Consider the following 16,614-nt stretch of genomic DNA (forward strand, 5'->3'; position numbering starts at 1 on the left):
CACAGCCAGCTGGCAGGAACACATCGGCAAGAGCCATTGCCTGCGCAGTGAGCAGCAATGTTGCATGTGGAGCTGTCTTGGCCATGGCAGCCGATCAGGGTTTCGCAGATCGTGGAAGTCCCTGAGAAGCAGGACACGGTGGGAAGCCAGCAGGGCTCGTAGAGTCTGACCTACCAGATGTGGAAGGTAGACACTCATGGATATTTTCTCCTTCATATCCTATTGGTCCCATATGAAAATTCACCATATGAAGTAGGTCAGACTCACCCAGGAAAGAAATCCCTACATGAGGATGAAACAATTTATTCCAGCAATCATTTCGATGTAGAAGCAGCAAAAGGCTGCTTTAATGTCCCTCCTTTGCTGTGACTGTTTGCATCCCTTCAACACGACATGAAGTGTTCCTGCACTCGCATTGTAAGGGTTAGCTGAGCAATGGAAGACTCAGCAGCACTTCTTAAAGTAAAGGAACTCATAGTTGGTGGAGAAGTGCACGTAGTGAAAGTCTTCCAGGTCTGCAGGTGGGTTGCTACTGGGCAAACCCACAGACACACTGGGTTTGTATCATCTGGGAATACACTGAACAGAAAATGCTTTGTTCCTCTGCAATGGATCTGACCCCTTGGCAAGTTAGCACTCAGAGTAAGTAGTGCCACTGTCTTTGTTTACTGATAAACTTGCTAAGAGTTTTGATTGATTTTATTGGCATAGCTCAGCAGTTATGAGAGCCTCATGAAAGTGTATAGAGCAAAAATCCAGTCTCTTCTTCTGCTTAATCCGTGAATCTAAGCTGATTTTCAGCCAGTTCCTGCTCTTTTTGTCTAACCAACCTCTACTTCAGCATAGAGAACTCTCACAGATTTCTGGCCAACCCTTTTCCTTCGGTCTTCAGGATTTGGTGGTTCAGAGGCCCCCACCATAGTGCCTCGGCACTGCCTGCGAACCCCCGTACGTGACTGTCAAAGGTGCTCAGAAGGGCAGGTGACACAAATGAACCTTGAACAACCTGGCGCTGATACCAGTAAGTCTAGCAGCAGCACATGAGGCCTCGACAACCCGCTTGGGAGGCTGCACAAAGCCTTGGGCAGAGGACATGTTCTGACCTCACCCCGCTGGAGTCGGTGCCTGAGCAAGCTCGTGTAAAAGCAGCTCATGTGGAGCTGCGTGAGCCGCAGGTTCGCCGTGCGGAGGCGGCACCGACATGCACCGCGTGCTGTGCGCTCCCTCGCTGGGGGCCAGTGCCAGCTCCCTGGCAGCACTCAGCGCTGCCCGGCTCCTTTCTCAAGAGTGGCAGGCAGTGCCTGGCCAGTGTAGGAGGCGGCCGCTCCAGCTCTGCCCTAGTGGCTCGTGCCTGTCCTCGGACCAGTTTGCTGCTCCGCAGTGGCTCTGGTACAGCTCTCTGTGGAGCTGTGCCGTGAAATGAGCTGGGTTAAAAAAACAACGGCAACAACCAGGTTTCTGGTTTCCTTTGAAGGGCTGTTTTTAACCTAGATCATTTTAGCAGCTCATTTACAGTCGTGCTGGCTCAACTTAGGGCACAGGGGCAAGGGGGCCAGGGACGGGGTATTGGGGACAGGACAGGTGGGGATGTCCTTGGCCAGCTTTGCTGCCAAAGCTGATGTCTCATGGAACAACAACCTTACATCTTGGCCTCCCTAGAAGCTCTCTCTACTCTTCTCTGGGTCCCATCACTTTACTGTCAGATTCCTGCACTGCTTGAAGGACTTGCATTTCCCTTCAGGGAGTAAATAGTTCACGTAGTTGGCATTTATTCTGTCATGGTATATGTGGAACTATCATTAACATTAACAGGAATGACACATCCCTCCAGCAGAGAATAATCTGCTTAATGGCTAGATAAGAAAGGTGTGTGTGTTAAGTTGCAGGCAGCTAGTCAGCTTGATGATATATTTTTCCCTTTGATAAAACTGAAAATCATTTCAAAACAGGAAATGAATTTTCCCTCTTTTTGTTCAATGGCTTCCACAAATATAAACCCACCCCTTGACAATACATAGAATCTCCATTGTAAATGAAATATTTATAGGAGCGGAAGTGCTGTAGATGTCTTAATTTGATACCAGCTTCTGGTTTTGTAAGAGTGATGGATTCTGAAGTGACAGATAGCCTGGAACAAAATTTATCTCAACTCACACTCTGTGCTGCTCCATGGACAGCTTTTACAGGCTACCAAACAAGATAGATTTTATCACTCAGGATGTGCACAGGTGAAAGTGGCATATATTAGAGATTAAGTTAATGGGTGCTGTATCCACCGCTGTGATAGGCATGCAGGTATCAGGGTGTGGGATGCAGTAATAACATTAAAGCATTGAAGGTTTGTACACTGGAAAGTGGAAGAGCAAGTCGATTTGAAAGAAGGCTGAAAAATTCAGATGCATGATAGGTACTTGCTTTGTAGAGGTATGTGTACCTCCAAATATTTAGCTATGGTCAAGCAGAGATTAAAATCTGGGTGCATTTCATCAGAAAATTCAAATCAGTTGTGCTTAAGCCCATGCTATCCTTTTAATAGCTGAAGTTCTGGCTACAGATTGACTTAAATAAGGTAGAGGTTCTTTGTTATACATTTTAATAAATGAAATGGAAATAAAGCAATAGAAAACAGGAACTAGGGAAAAGAATAATTAGGTATCAAATAGCAGCAAGGCCTGGAACTATGATTGGAACTGCTGCCTTCTCTGTTACACATTCAGCTCTTCAATAGATGTATTAGCAGTTGTTATTTTTCAGTATTTAGAGTGCATATACCACCATACTGCCAAAATAAATTTTTTAAGAATGCATGCAATATGCAGCCCCTGTGCACACAGTAGCAGCAGCAACATTAGCAGACTATAGCATTAACTAGATGAGACCCACATTTTTGGAGACAGTCTAGTTCAAGCAGGACTTCATCCTGCATTTTGGCCATTCATTTTGCTCCAGCAGTGCTCTCTCCGTTGTGCCAATGCAACTGTTTGTCAGGGTCCACAGGAAACAGGACTAGAGGCCTGAACTGCATTAAAAACAACCCTGCATGCACCCAAGGTCCCACCAAATTTGTGACCCAGGTTGGCTCGCCAGGCTGGTTCACCTTTCGGCCCACAAGCAAGAGTGATGGAAGAACAAGGAGGTGTTTCTAAGAGGCAATGAATAGAAAAGGAAGAAGCCACTGCTGAAGGAAATACGTGTCAAGTAACTGCTGAAGATGACTGCCTGCCAGTTCTCCTGCAAACGCTTCACTGGTGTTTGTTTCTGGACATGGATATCTGTTCTGAGTTGCAGCAAACTCTGAATTGCAGGATGAGGTTATACATGAACAGTAACGAATGTTCAAGTACTTGTATTCATAACTGTCTTAATCGATGAATATTAAGATACTACTAAAAGTGCAAGAATAGAGTTTAAGCTCCCTTTGGTTGTTTCAAGATCACAAAGGGATCTTGAGGAAACAGGACAAAGGGAGTTAGAGTTTCCCTTCCCTGCACAAATTTCCCCCATTGCCATCTCCACCATTCACACTGAATAAGCTCTTCTCCCACTGCCCGCCACTGAGCAGCTCTTGGATGCCAAAAAAGAATAAAAATCAGGCCAGATATGTGGAGTCTAAGCAAGAGTTAGAATGAAACCCTCAGCCTGAGGAGCTCACCTGAAGCCGTGGGACTAGTCTGAGCCGGAGGAGAACGGGACCTGGCGCCCTGGTCTACCACCTAATGCACCCACAAACCTGGGGGCAGCTGGGCTTCTCCAAAAGAGAAGCAGCTCAGTTTCAGTTAACTGGACATGTACTAGGCTCACACTAAAGTGCAGGCAAACCAGAAGCCAAAGGAATATCATCCTTGATATTTTGTTTAAAAAACAGCTTCCCATATAAGCCATGCATGCTACAGCTGTATATGCTACAGCCTGATAATTAACAGCTTGTTGATTATGTCTGGGATATATAATAAAAACATTGTATGCTGTCTTCTCCTTTCTCCATCCCAAATAGGGACTTATTATGAGTGCATTACAGGACAGGAAAGGATGATACTAACTCCTCGCATGGGTTATCTCCAGCAGAGGTTACAAAGTAAGGGGATAAAAAATCATTACAAGCAGATACCTGAGTCTATCTCTAGCTCTTTGCCTCCATCTGTCTTTGCAGTTTCTGACCTGCCACGTGAGACTGCTTCCCATGGGGAAAGCAGCTTCAGCATATCTTCTTCACCCTCCCCCCCCGCATCCTGACTAGTCCTGGGGGGGCAAGGAGGGAAGCAGGAGCCAGGGTGCTCCAGTCTGCCCTCCCCTTGGCTGTTGCAGCTGTAGCTCTGTGCACTGCTGCATGCAGTGGCAAAGCTGCCGTGGAGCTGCAGTACAAAGCCAGGAGGACAAAGAAATTGGTGCCTTGCAACAATGTGCATTAATATGCAATCTGCCTTCTGAGGTGTTTTCCTGAAACTGTAATCTCAGAGGATACCTCTTCTTTCATCAGCTTTTGAGACCAAAGGATTGTCCTGGAAAAGCACTGTGCTGCCTGACATCAGGACAACAAAGCTCACCCACAGAACAGAGGCTTGTGAGAGCTTCAAGTCGTAGCTCTTCTTCACTTAACACAAATAACAAGGAGCATTCATGAAAAAGCTTAGCATGGCCGGGGGGGGGGGGGGGGGGAGGGGGCGAACTGAAAACACAATCATTCTGCTGCTTAAAGAGTGCTAGACTGTTGCAGACTCATCCTACCATTTTTGGCTGTCCAATATTATTTGGAGAGATAAAGAGGGAAGATTTGCTGAAGAAGGAATTGGGTTTTGGCTGGCAGACAGACTGGATAAAAGAAGGCTTCACAAATACCACTTCATGCTTTCAGAGGAGAGGGATCTCAAGGCTACAGCTGGCTTGGGACACTTTGCAAATGCAACAGATCACATTTTATTTTTCGCTTGTGGCCAAGCCAGATGCTGCATTAAAAAATGACCACAGGCAAAAATCAGTGCTGGCCACAACCATGATATGGGGAGCAGAAACCATGCAGTTGCACATCTGCTCCCCTGACACACAGCCCAGCACAGTAACCAGCAGTGTTAGGGAAAAGGAGGGGAAGGGAGAAAGGGCTGTAGCCTTCATAGCCTCCCACGCTCTGACCCTTGGCGAAAATCTTTCTGTGCTGGTGAGTTAGTGCATCCCTGTGCAGCACACACTTAAGGCATATGATTAAATGGTTTCTTGAGTAGGCACAATCTTAGGCTTATGTTTATAGGCTTTTGTCCTGATGTCTTACCTGGGACTTGTGAAAGAGCAGGATATAAGATGGTCACAGAATCACAGAATGGTTGAGGTGGAAGAGACCTCTGGAGATCATCTAGTCCAACCCCCCTCCTCAAGCAGGGTCACCTACAGCACGTTGCACAGGATCGCATCCAGACAGCTTTTGAATATCTCCAGAGGAAACTGCACAACCTCTCTGGGCAAGCTGTTCTAGTGCTCTGTCACCTTCACAGTAAAGAAGTTTTTCCTCATGTTCAGATGGAATTTCCCGTGTTTCAGTCTGTGCCCATTGCCTCTTGTCCTGTCGCTGGGCACTACTGAAAATAGTCTGGCCCCATCCTCTTTACACCCTCCCTTCAGTTACTTATACACATTGATAAGATTCCCCCCTCAGCCTTCTCTTCTCCAGGCTGAACAGTCCCAGCTCTCTCAGCCTTCCTTCATATGAGAGATGCTCCACTCCCTTAATCATCTCAGTAGCCCTCTGCTGGACTTGCTCCAGGAGCTCCATGTCTCTCTTGTACTGGGGAGCCCAGAACTGGACACAGTACTCCAGATGTGGCCTCACCAGGGCTGAGTGGAGAGGGAGGATCACCTCCCTCGACCTGCTCACAGCACTCTTCTTAATGCACCCCAGGATACCATTGGCCTTCTTGGCCACAAGGGCACGTTGCTGGCTCATGGTCAACTTGTCGTCCACCAGGACTCCCAGGTCCTTCTCCACAGAGCTGCTTTCCAGCAGGACAGCCCCCAGCCTGTACTGGTGCATGGGGTTATTCCTCCCTAGGTGAAGGACTTGGCACTCCCCTTTATTGAGCTTCATGAGGTTCCTCTCTGCCCATCTCTCCAGAAAGAGTGGCGGGGATCCAGGCACCAGGCTTTCCAGCCCTGTGCTGACGTACAGGAAAGTAGCCAGCCGGGGCTATACAGTCAGTCTGAGAGCTTCCCCAATGATGCCCCAGGGTTGGCAGTCAGAGCAGCAATACCCCTACTTGTTCTCCAAGCAGCAGCTTTTCTGTCCCTGGGAAGCACATCCCACTGTGCTCCCCCTGCTCCCCTGTCCCTAACACCACCTCACTTGCTCTACTAGTTGCTGAAGGCCAACCCACAGCAAGGGGAACCCCAAAGGCAACGAGTTTGAGTCAGAAACTTCCTGACCTCCACCAGCCCCCTGCTATAGCTTTTTTTGGTAAACTTTCATACATGCTAGCAGTCCCCAGGAGACATTAACTGCAGGATGGATTGAGGTCTTGCGACGTAAGTGCTCTGGGGGGTTATTTCTTTGTCTGGGTTTCTATGCTGCTGCCACAGAGGGGTACTGATCCCTGCCTGAGAGCTCTGTGCGCAGCCACTGTGTCAATATTTAATAATGGTAATTAGCAACAGGCTGGATGGCTCAGGAATTCACAGCTCAGCATTTACCTCCTTGTTCATCTCACCCATCTTTTGGGGGCATAAGGGATGTGTCTACAGCAGAGAGAAGCAAGGGCTCATGTAACTGCAGCTGTCCCACTTTTAATAAACATTTTATTTATACGCATTCACAACTGCATGCTCCTTCTGCTCTGGTGGCTCATGAGCACTGTAAACCTAAAAACATACGAACTAAATTCTAGGTCAAAAAGTTTTATTTTTGTATCTAGCTCATGAGCAGCTGTCCTTTACTACCAGTCTGTTCTAAGACCTTTAAACTCCATGGACTGGTGGCAGTGCAGAAAGTACTGTAGACTCTTTCCTCTGAAAATTGGGGTAAGCTGGGACCCGGCATGCATCACATGGGTTGATCCCCACACTATAGCAAAGCATGACATGCATCCAGTTATTTTGACCAGTCCTCTGCACCTCCTCCAAAGGCATCAGCTAGCAGGAGTGGGTCCTCCTCATTTTAAGGTGTGAAGCTCAGTCAGCAAACTGGAGCTGTCTGCTTCTGAAATCTTTAGGAATTTCTACTGAGGAGAGTTATAGATTAAGGTCTCCTTGGGGACATCATAAAACAGATCCAAGACCTTCTGTTCTGAAGCAGTTTTACAACATGGCAGAAATACTCTTCCTCGTGATGTTCATGAGTTATGGTTCCAGGATATACTAACTCTTCATCTCTGAAAGTTCAAGTTAATTAATGTAATAAAATGAAAGCCAAATGCAAAGGGCTGCAGAGAGAACTCACATAGTGAATGACCAGGCAATAAAATGGCAGATAAAACTTAATGTTGATAACTGTTTCTGGGACTCTCTTCCTGCAAAAGGGAAAACACACAGCAGGGATACTAGAAGTCTGTAAAGCCATGAATGATATGAAGGTGGTGAATGGGGAAAAAGTCTTTCATTTTCTCTTCCAGTATAAGAGGTAAGGGCCATCAAATGAAACTAGCAGGAGGCAGGTTCAGATAAGCAGGAGGCAGGTGAAAGAATAGTCAAGTGGTAGAACACCGTCCTTCACACAGGAGGTTGTGGGTGTCCAGAGTTTAGCTCTGTTAGGCAAATTGATAGAAGAAAAAAACATCAAGCACACAGCTGCCACTTCTGGCTCAGGAAATCCCTGGACGTCAGAGTGCTGGAGGCTGGGGGAATACACTGAAGAAGTATCATCAAATGTACGTCCTTGTACTTGTTCCCCATACCTGTTATTGGATACACTATCAAATGGAGAAAATCATAGTAGACAGATCTTGAGAAGGGGTAGCCAGTCTCATGTTATTACCTTCTGTTTACATAACACATGTTGACCAAATGCCTCAGCTGTGAACTGGGCCAGTGAAATTCCCATTTGATGAGTGGACAAGGTAGCAAAGTAGTGCCTGTAGGAGCACATAGTTCTGAAGAGAATCTCTGAGCTGACACCTTCTCTCTCACTATAAGGTTATATTTGATTTGTTTAAGAAATCAGTCTTTCCCTTGGCTTAGAACTGTAGGAGGTAAACATTGTGCTTATGGAATACATTTACTGAGGGACCAAAAATGGTTGTACTGCCCCAGTTACAGTAGTGTCCACTCTCTGTTTAGTGACAGAGGAGAAATTGCATGCTACCATTAGAATAGGACCTGCATCAAGTCCTAAAGTGGAGAGACCTATAGTCAAAGGAAGCAAAAAAATTGCTATTCATATAGCAAAATAGTGATGGGTTCACAACGTACATCCCCATCATATACTGAAGCCTCTATGGTCAGCACGTAATGCACAAAAGAAGAGAGTTAGTGGATCAGCGACCCCCTCCACACTCAAAATCCTGTCCCACATCAGTAGTAGGGCACTGATCATGCTACATCATGTATCTAGGACACATGAGTGTTTGATCTGATATAAACATTCGAGTTGGACTCACTACTCAGCAGCCTCAGCCCTCCCCAGACACATGGATCAGTGGACAGAGAACAGACAACAGTGCTCCAAGATTCATGGTAAACTGACCTGTCACACACTTTTACCACCTGCCTACCACTAGCTTGATAAAACCCATGCATGGAGCACTAAGCTCACATAGCTGACTCCCGCCCAGGCTCTCTCTGAAGAGAAGGCTACGGTTTTACTGATTACCTTAGCTCAGCCTCTCTCCTGTGTCACAGCCAAAGAGCTGACAGATGGGACCACAGCCTGGGAAAGGGTCTGTGGTGCCACAGCAGAGCGAAGGGGACAGCAAGGCAGGCACTGCCCATCAGTGCCCTGTGCTCAAAGGAACCAGCTACATGGATCTCTCCCTTGCATGTAGGTACTGAACCATCCTCTTTGTCAGGCCTGGCGAGATCCAGCTACTAACCTGCCACTGTCCTGCATACTCCTTCACACTGTGGAGAAGATACTTGAGATACCTTTATCACCTTTCCCTGTCTAACGCCTGTGGGCATACGCTAGTGCATATGCATTAATTATAGTCATGTAAATACCTATGAATGTATTTATATATAGTTATACATAGTTATTTTTGGTCTGCTCTTTTCCAAGGAGATGAGGATTTTGAAGAAAGAGACTTTTTTCCCAGAGGAAGCAATTAGGTAGGCAGCCTATTTCAGTAAGGGTTGTATCCTGTTCTCTGAATGTGATGGCCTAGAGTTCAGTGAGAACAGCTGAGTGGCGCAGAGGGTGAGTGCTTGACTTAAGCATTTTTTGACATATTCTCGTCTCTGCAGAACAATTATAAATAATTACCCGGCTGGTGATGCAGGAATCAGCTCATCATTTCAGATCAGCTTTCTGGGGAAGAAAAAGAATGAAACAACAAAACCCAAAACAAAACCCAAAGCTTTTCTAATTAGTGGTGTGAAGCTTCCAACTAAACCTACTTCAAAACAGGGCTTCCCATTCATGTGAGGGAGCAATTTGCTGTAGATGACAGGATACGGCATTAAAGTTCCCAGGGGCTCGTCAGTGACAAGAAGGAGGAGGGGGGAAATCGCTCGAAAGCTGACGAGAGCTGATGGCAGAAGGTGAGTGGATAGGGGACTTCACTCTGAGTGTGACAGCTGCAAGGCTCCACATCTGCTCTGCTCCTGACAGCGATGCCTCCTGGAGCTTTTGTTTCTCCGCAGCCAAGATGACAGCCGTGCACCTCTTTTCACTGGGATACACCTTCCTTCCGGATGTGGATGCTCTGCAGGCGGGATCTTGCATTGTTGGAGTCTGCCAAATAATGAAGGACAGAGAAAATGGCTGGCTTTCTTCTAATCCAGACTTTATCACTTTCAAGCAGTTCAGCTTTCAATAAGACTGTGACCAGAGGGCAACTTGCCTGACTGGCCCACTCCTTGTTAGGCTGGGCTGCGTGAAAGGAAAAGGCAGGGAGTCGGGACAGGGGCCCTGTGTGGGCAGTGATTAGAAAAGAAAGCTGCCTTCCCAATGCAAATGCAAAGCGATATCAAAAGCAGATAATGATCAGAGCTTTCTGGGTTCTGCATTCTCATCCCAATCCCACCACCATTGTGTTCATCAAAATAATTCTTGCACTTTGCTTGTGCTCTGGCCCTGTTGTGGCCCCTCTGAATTTAACACAGCATCTCCTGATTTAGCACTGTGTTGGTGAGAGATGAAGGAGACTCCAATCTGCCCTGCATCATGCAGCAGAGCACAATGAAGAGACACGGGAGTCGGTGCTGACATGTCCCTCTGGCCACAGTGCAGCACTCTAGGGCAATATTCCCATCGCCAGCCTGTTCCACTTCTGAACTTTCCACCACCAAAGGTAGAAAATTATCCATGGAGGTATTCCAGGTGCGTATCAGAATGAAACAAGATCCTGACTCAGTGTGGCAGTACAGCTTTTGTCACCTAGCAGATTTTCCAAGGCTGCAAATGCTTGAATAGTTGCTTTGTTTTTATGTGGAGGAAAGAGTGAAGGCTCCCTGTTCTGCTGGGACACAGGAGGTGGATTTGGAAACTGGCTCCTTACTCGGGCAATGAGAACTCCTACAAAGGGCCTGCAGGCTTTCTTGCTAATCCGTGTCACTTGAATCACTGTGGTTTTTCTCTGCTTTTCACACCATCCTTTAAAAACAATCTATTCTTGCCTGTTCCCACCTCTGCCTCTGATCTGGAGGGAGACTGTGCACAAGCCATTCTACTTCTCTGGCTCTTGGTCTTCCCATCCACACGTGATGCTGCAGAAAGACTTGGGGGGGGACCATTCCAAACTTAGCCTAGACGAACAATATCATGCTGTGATGAAAAAAGGTGGACATTCAGTTGCCATATATAAGCTGGCATACATAAGATGCTGTAAGTAATGCAGCACTGCTGGAATACTGTGTGCGTATGTAACACCATGCCAAAAAAAGAAGTTGAGAAATTTCAGTAAGCTCAGGAGAGAGCAATGATTGGGAGGGAGGAGGGGAGTCTAGAAAACACCACAAGTGAAAGAAGATTGAACAAATTGACATTGCTAGTTGGATGAGAAAGGAAAACAGAAGACTGAGAAAAACCAGGACTGCAGCTTTCAAACATACTGCTGCAAATACTCAGAGAATGGTGTTTTCCATTGCAAACAGTACAAGAAGTCACGAACTTAAATTGCAGTGAGGGAGACTTCTATCAGAAAGTAGGATAAGTTTTCAAACAATAGGCATTGAGAGACACTGGATGAGATTGCCTAGGGTAGTTATTGAATCTCTGTCACTGGAATTTTTCAAGAACAGACTAGGCAAACATCTGCCAAAAATGGTTTATATCTAATTGATCCTGCTTTGGAGCAGAAGGATGGACTAGACGGCCACTAGCGGCCTGAGGCAGTCCTATTTCCTGACGTGCTTTTACAAGTGCTAATGATCTAAACAATTTATAAGAGCTAGGTATTTGTTCTTAATAACAAATTTGCATGCTTGGCGTGTTCTTAACCATGGTCTGGCTATGAAGTGAAACTTCTTTTTCAGTCAACTAGCAATGTCCCAAGCAAATCATTAAAAATGCCATTTATTGCACATTTTAACAACAGCTATTCATCAGATTCCCAGCCACCCAGCTTTAGGGTATGAAGCACACAAAATCCCTGACTCATGCATTTATGAAACTTGTGTTCCCATGTCCTCCTCAAGTTAGCAAAGTTCATGATTTATGACAATAAAAAGGCTTGTTTGGACTTGACCAGGGTAGAAAGTGCTCACATGAGCACAGAAGCTGTCAGGTCATGGGGGTCAGGAACTCCCAGCACAAGTCATGGACAAGTAGCCAGGGACATTTTGCTCTGTGGATTTTCATTTACTTTCCAGCACAGTGTGAGCTAGCCTGACTTGATCTACTGTACTCATAGGAAATGCACAGGTCCAGATGAGACAACATGCTCAAATCCACTGCTAACCCAATATCCATTGAAAAATGGAGAATAAAAAGTTATCTTCTTTCTGAGGACAGAGCATTTCACAAGCTCAGATGGCGTGCTCACCCATGGGTGACTGAGGAGCCTACATACAGCATGGTTTTGCAGCTGCTATCAATCAGTTCTTGAAGAAAGCTGGAAAAAAAACCCCACATAAAAACAACTTTCTGTTAACCCTTGAAGTGGTAGGATTAAGACCTCTACAGAGAAAAATCTGCTAGGAAAACCTTGTCACTAAATAGGTTGGGAATTGCCATCAAAAGGCTCTTGATTACCCTTCTTTCCCCATGCTCTCTTATAACACATGTCCTTTATAGATCTTAATACTGTACAGTTCACATTTCTTTCCTTGTCTGTTCCAACTCCAGCACCATTTACAAGGTGGGGAGAGCAGGGTAGGGAGCTAGGAAGGAAGTTGTCCAGTTGTCCAGTTGACCTGTCCAGCAGGTCAAGTGGCAGAACCAGAAGGGTTGTGGGTAAAATTACCATTTTGTCTACACTGCTAAAACCCACCTCTAAACACAGTGCTGCCTACCTCTGACCATCTAGTTGCTTGTGAACAGCCCATGCTGGCAACATACCTCCGCATATCGGGTACAGCAAAGCTTGCCACAGGCTCTGGATGGCTAACTCCCCTTATTTGCTGGTGAATCTGGATTGGAGGGTTGCCTTAAGGCAAGGAGGATATGGCCACAAGAACCAGCATTTCAGTTCGCATTCCTTGACTTATCAGCCAGCACTTTATCTGCTGCCAGATACATTTATTCAAACCACCCTGCTGTTGAGAAACGTATGAGAGAAGGTCAAAAAGCAGAGTGGTTTGCTGAAGATTGCTACTTGCTGTGGAAGGGATCTGAGGATTTCAAGAGGGAACCTGTAGGCTCTGGTTATCTGTACCAGAAGGGCTATTCAGATCCAGGGAAGAGATGACCAGGCTCGCTGCAAAGCAGCCATCACGGACAACCCTACAGCAGGCTAAGGCAGAGGGCAGCCGGTCTATGCTCCTCCTCTTCCCAGCCACAGACCCTGCTCCTAGAGTCCTATCGGAGAGCAGCAAGAGAAATAGCTAAGTGCGGGGTGCCGCAAAGCCAGCAACCTGCTTGCGGGGTCAGCCCACTCCCCCTGAGTGCACAGATCCCGCAGAAGTGCTAGGAAGAGAAACACATGCAATTGCAGTGAAAACTGTCTCAGATGCTTGCGCCACAGACTGAAGAAAACCACGTATTTCCAAATCCATATGGTGAGTAAGATGGTGCTCAGCTCTTCTGTAAGTCTCCTTTTGTCTGGAGTGCTCCGATGGGCTGGAATAGGAATTCTGTGGCAACCCAATTTAAATATGAAAATGTACAGAATAAATATGAAAATTAATACACAATTCAGAGCCCTCAGTACTGATCTAGGGCCCACTTCTGACAAGCTTACACTAAGAACAATTTAACCTTGAAAATGACCCTATTGGACTAAGAAAGTGGCAAAATTGTCTCTCTGACAGCATTTCCTGCCAGTTTCAGTTCTTTTACAGCATTCCAACATATTCCATTTCTCATCTGCTATTCATCTGCTACTGCATTTTTCCTCAAAACAGTGCACAACAAACTTGTAGTTCCCAGGCTTTGGAAGTTTCTGGGACTTGGGTTTTGAGATGGAAAGATGAACTCATTAGCTAGGTATTTGTAGCAAAATGATCAGTGAATGAAATAATTCGTGCTGACATGTAAGTGGCTACTTTTAGGTTGCAGAGCTCTCCTTTCACAAAGACAAGGAGAGCAGTCTGCCTTGGAAGTTACTGTTTCAAACTGCCTTGGACTCCGGAAGATAGCACGCTGGCAATTCACATTGGGTTTTCTTCACGCAATGATATCTAGTTTTAAAACAATGAAAGTAAGACTTCACAAAGTGCCCAGATCCCATTCACTTACACTGGCTCTTAAGCTCCTTAAATTGTCTCTTGCAGAAAGCTGTAGATTCTTACTTTCAGATTCTGCACCCCAGTTTTTCAACAAGCTATAGAGACTTTGGCAACTGTTAGCTGAGTGCAGAAAACTGCAATCCACTTTGTGAAGTAAAGGAGAGAGATGCACAGGTTAACTACCAGAATAGATAAGGGTATTCCCATTTGAAACAGTTCAGTACCACACAAAAATAGCTAGGAAGATGGTTTGTTCTCCCTATGAAATTGAACAAGTTAAGGAAAAAATAAAATACAACAGCTCTCTCAAAACTCCACATGCTCATGGGCACTGCGATCAGGCAGCTCTGGTAGCTCTACTGAACTGAAGGCCCTTTCGTGCCCCTTAATGCGTAAGTGTGAATTGCACCCCAGTGAATTACTAACTTGTCCTTTACGAGTCAGCCGGATGAATAAGATTCTAATATCAGAGCTAATGCCCCTTTGAAGTGTTGCTTTGCTTTTGTGCTTTCCTGTCTCTACATTATCAGAATGTCTTTCACATAGCTTTATTATCACTGGTAATGAAGAACTAAGAGGCAAAATTTTCTATTTAAGTATCAAGTAGTTAAAAAATACTTCCCTGGATACTGGAAAATCAAACAGAAGACTCCAGGGCAAAAGGGCTAATTAAAAAAAAAACCAAAAAAACAAAAGCCTGCTTTACTATGAAAACCCTTGAGAGGAGATAAAAGCTGAAGGGAGGTGCGTGCTTGAATAATAAGGCCTTAATGGGTTTGGTTCCGTGTCTAATATACAGCATTGATTTTGGCTGCTTGATGAAGTTAGTTATTGGATTAGAAAAATCTAATTTAAAGGGATATACTGAAAAATCACTCTGTTGGAGAAGTTTGTATTGATGTCATAAGTAACCACTAATTTATGAAAAAAAACAAAAGAGATTAGGATGGAAAAAATTCTTTGGGACATCAGTTTATTCACTTCATTCAGCTAGTAGAATCCGGTGTATGGTCTTACCTTCTCTCTTTGCTATGTCTACTCCTTGCATGCTTTGTTTGGTCTCCTAGTGGCTCTTGGGGGCACAGAAGAGAGAAGGAGAAATATAATTTAAAAAATAATAAGAAGACATGACTGTAAAACAACAGCAAAAGAGAGAAGCTGGCTACAGAGAAATCAGTGACAGAAGGCATTTCCGTAAGATATTTTAAACACTTTATTTGAAAATGGGCTATTTCTGGTTTGAAAGTGCTAACTTACGGAGGTGGCAAAAGTGGCAAAAGTAGGAGATGGTAAATGGTAGAGACAGGGCTCGCTGTGGCAGTTTTTGCCACTGGAGCTAGCCAGACAAAAAGCTGCAGGTCTGCAGTAGTGAGATTAGCAGGAGGCAGTGGCAGAGATAGTTGTAAAAGCCCAGGCAGGGAGAAGAGAAAGAACAGGGGGAAAAGGAAAGTTGGGCACCAAAACGTCTTGCTTTGACTCCTGCTCTTTAAATGTAAACTCAAACCCTGTCCCTACAATTGTACCTTTCTAGGATCCCAACAGCAGCAGCAGTGAGGCTATCTGGAGGCTTTGGGATTTGCCTACATGGAATGAGGAACAAGGCTGAAGTCCTAATATTCTTACCCAGTCTTAAGTTTAGGCTTGTGAAGCAATGTCCTCTCATTTATACTACATACTCATGCTGACCTCATGGAACTTTTTCCAAATCTTCAGATTTTCAGGGGTGGAAGTAGTTAGGAATTAGATACGTCATTCCCAGAACAAATGTATTGTTTTATTTAGAAATGACAGACCAGGCAGTGAGAATGGGCCAGTGACACACCTCAAGATATTAAGAGTAGTACTCAACTCATCTACCTTTAGACATTACAATACAAACGTCTATTTCTGCTGCTGTTTGAACTCCCTTTGTAGTCACTGGGAAGGACCTAAGTCATCTTACCCTAATGCAGACATCTGAAAGAGGACAGATGACTCATCTTTTCTAAGTACCTACTTCTCTCCACTGATTACAAAGGCCAGCTCAGATGAAGACTTATGTTGTCAGGTGAGATGAATCCCACCTTGACTGGCCAAACTACTGTAAGATATAAAATATGAAGTTAGACAAAGAACACCACATGCAGACTGCTCAGCACCTGTCTGAGGCGTGTTACCCTAATTGGTGACTTTATGAGAAACCTTGTGTCTGATTGTTTTCTCATGTCCATCAGCTGGAGAAGAAAGTCACCATTCATTCAGGATTGTATATTAGACCTGGGTATTTTCCCACTCCACAAGAAGTGACAGCCTGGATCAGATCAGCAGAAGTAACATGGTGAGTTAAACCCTGTGGCCCAGGTTATGCGGTTGTTCCGACTGGATGGTTGTAGCAGTCATTTCTAGGCTGAGTATCTGGGAGACATATGCAAAGTGATACAGCAAGATATGATACAGGAGCATGAATTCCAGCAAAGCAACAGGTATTTGGCATTACACAGAGCCAGGCAGTCACCAACCTTGTTCAATCCCTTGTTCTCAGTCATCTGGCCTCATCCTTCTCATACTGTTACAAAAGGTGGCAGTGGCCACTTGTTCATCCATAACTGGAAGAGAGCATCTAGAAACTCCTGGATTTGTTGATGACTATAGAATTGTTGCATGCTCAGGAGGCAA

This window comes from Dromaius novaehollandiae, chromosome 2 (assembly GCF_036370855.1).
Source record: "Dromaius novaehollandiae isolate bDroNov1 chromosome 2, bDroNov1.hap1, whole genome shotgun sequence".
NCBI classification, from domain to species: Eukaryota; Metazoa; Chordata; class Aves; order Casuariiformes; family Dromaiidae; genus Dromaius; species Dromaius novaehollandiae.